Here is a 2500-nt window from a genome sequence, read left to right as displayed (position 1 = left end):
CGCGGGGTAGGTCCCCGCCGTTCGCCCGTGCGGGTCGTCGGACCGCTTTTCGACGCTCGGGTCGTTTCAAACTCGCCACCGCGAGGCCGCCCGCCTCCTCGGGAGGGCGGGGGCGGCCGGCGCGCTCGCGCCACCGTAAGGAGGGTGAAACCCCGGGTGTGGGGGAGGAAGGGGCCGCTCGCCTGTGACCGGCGCGGGCTCCAGAGCCCGGGCCGAGCGTGCGGCGCCACCTCCCCGCCCGGGAGCGCTTCGCCAAATCGATCGGAAGAGGACGACGCTGGGCCAGAAGGGAAGGGGGTCTTTCGGACCGGAACCTTCATCCCAGGGCCCGCCGGATGGCTGCGTACGTCGTGGGGGCGCTCTGACTCCGGGCCCCGCGCCTGGCAAACTCCCCACCGGGAGCTGCGGGAGAGGCCAGAGCGCGTACCCGCAACCGGAAGGGGTCCCCGAGCCGCAGTTCGCGCATCGCTCGGAGTACCGGTTCGTCGAGGGGAGCGTTCGAAGTCTGGAGAGGCGCTCTTCTCTCACATATATCTCCCGGAGGCGTGGGATGAAGTGTCTTTGGGCGGTTGGGAGCCCCCCCCGCGTAAGCCGGGTCGGTCCCGCCAACTACCCGCCCCCCTGGAACTGCCGGGCGGACGCGGCAGGCAAATTCGACCCCATCCCGGTTCTACGGATTTTTTTGCTCCTTTGGCTCCCCCTCTGGCCGCTTTGGGGTACTGCAACCGAGGACCTGCCGAAACGCGTGGAACTGCCCGTCGGATTCGAGTTAAGAGGCGTCAACCGTGGAAGTCTGAACGGTCTGAAAAATTTTCTAAGTCCCAAGGACTCTCCGGCGTGATTCTCTGGAGCCCTTTTCGGCTTGCGAGGCTGCCCGACGCCCCTCCCGGATGATGGAAGTCTGACGGAATTTTTTTTTTTGACCGATTTCTCCCAACTGCCGGGGAACATTGGGAGAGATTGTCTGGAGCCCCGCTCGGGCTCCCGAGGGCCCCGACACCCCCCCGGATGATGGAAGTCTGACGGAATTTTTTTTTTTGACCGATTTCTCCCAACTGCCGGGGAACATTGGGAGAGATCGTCTGGAGCCCCGCTCGGGCTCCCGAGGGCCCCGACACCCCCCCGGATGATGGAAGTCTGACGGAATTTTTTTTTTTGACCGATTTCTCCCAACTGCCGGGGAACATTGGGAGAGATTGTCTGGAGCCCCGCTCGGGCTCCCGAGGGCCCCGACACCCCCCCGGATGATGGAAGTCTGACGGAATTTTTTTTTTTGACCGATTTCTCCCAACTGCCGGGGAACATTGGGAGAGATCGTCTGGAGCCCCGCTCGGGCTCCCGAGGGCCCCGACACCCCCCCGGATGATGGAAGTCTGACGGAATTTTTTTTTTTGACCGATTTCTCCCAACTGCCGGGGAACATTGGGAGAGATTGTCTGGAGCCCCGCTCGGGCTCCCGAGGGCCCCGACACCCCCCCGGATGATGGAAGTCTGACGGAATTTTTTTTTTTGACCGATTTCTCCCAACTGCCGGGGAACATTGGGAGAGATTGTCTGGAGCCCCGCTCGGGCCCCCGAGGGCCCCGACACCCCCGGAAAATCATGGAAGTAGGAAAATTTCGATTTTTCGTCTAAGTCCCAAGGACTCTCAGGCGAGATTGTATGGAGCCCCGCTCGGGCCCCCGGGGCCCCGTCACCTCCGGAAGTCCGCGGGGGCCTGAAACTTTCCAGTTTTCATCCAGGCGCCGAGGGCAGTAGGGCGAGAGCGCCCGGGGCCCCTCGGGCCCCCGGGGCCCCGTCACCTCCGGAAGGTCGCGGGGGCCTGAAACTTTCCAGTTTTCATCCAGGCGCCGAGGGCAGTAGGGCGAGAGCGCCCGGGGCCCCTCGGGCCCCCGGGGCCCCGTCACCTCCGGAAGGTCGCGGGGGCCTGAAACTTTCCAGTTTTCATCCAGGCGCCGAGGGCAGTAGGGCGAGAGCGCCCGGGGCCCCTCGGGCCCCCGGGGCCCCGTCACCTCCGGAAGGTCGCGGGGGCCTGAAACTTTCCAGTTTTCATCCAGGCGCCGAGGGCAGTAGGGCGAGAGCGCCCGGGGCCCCTCGGGCCCCCGGGGCCCCGTCACCTCCGGAAGGTCGCGGGGGCCTGAAACTTTCCAGTTTTCATCCAGGCGCCGAGGGCAGTCGGGCGAGAGCGCCCGGGGCACCTCGGGCCCCCGGGGCCCCGTCACCTCCGGAAGGTCGCGGGGGCCTGAAACTTTCCAGTTTTCATCCAGGCGCCGAGGGCAGTCGGGCGAGAGCGCCCGGGGCACCTCGGGCCCCCGGGGCCCCGTCACCTCCGGAAGGTCGCGGGGGCCTGAAACTTTCCAGTTTTCATCCAGGCGCCGAGGGCAGTAGGGCGAGAGCGCCCGGGGCCCCGTCACCTCCGGAAGGTCGCGGGGGCCTGATACTTTCCAGTTTTCATCCAGGCGCCGAGGGCCACCTCCGGGGCTCCACAAGTCAACTTTTA

Source organism: Anomaloglossus baeobatrachus, unplaced genomic scaffold, assembly GCF_048569485.1.
Source record: "Anomaloglossus baeobatrachus isolate aAnoBae1 unplaced genomic scaffold, aAnoBae1.hap1 Scaffold_3593, whole genome shotgun sequence".
Taxonomy (NCBI): Eukaryota; Metazoa; Chordata; class Amphibia; order Anura; family Aromobatidae; genus Anomaloglossus; species Anomaloglossus baeobatrachus.
The sequence above is the reverse complement of the archived record's forward strand: the minus strand, read 5'-3'. Positions refer to the sequence as shown.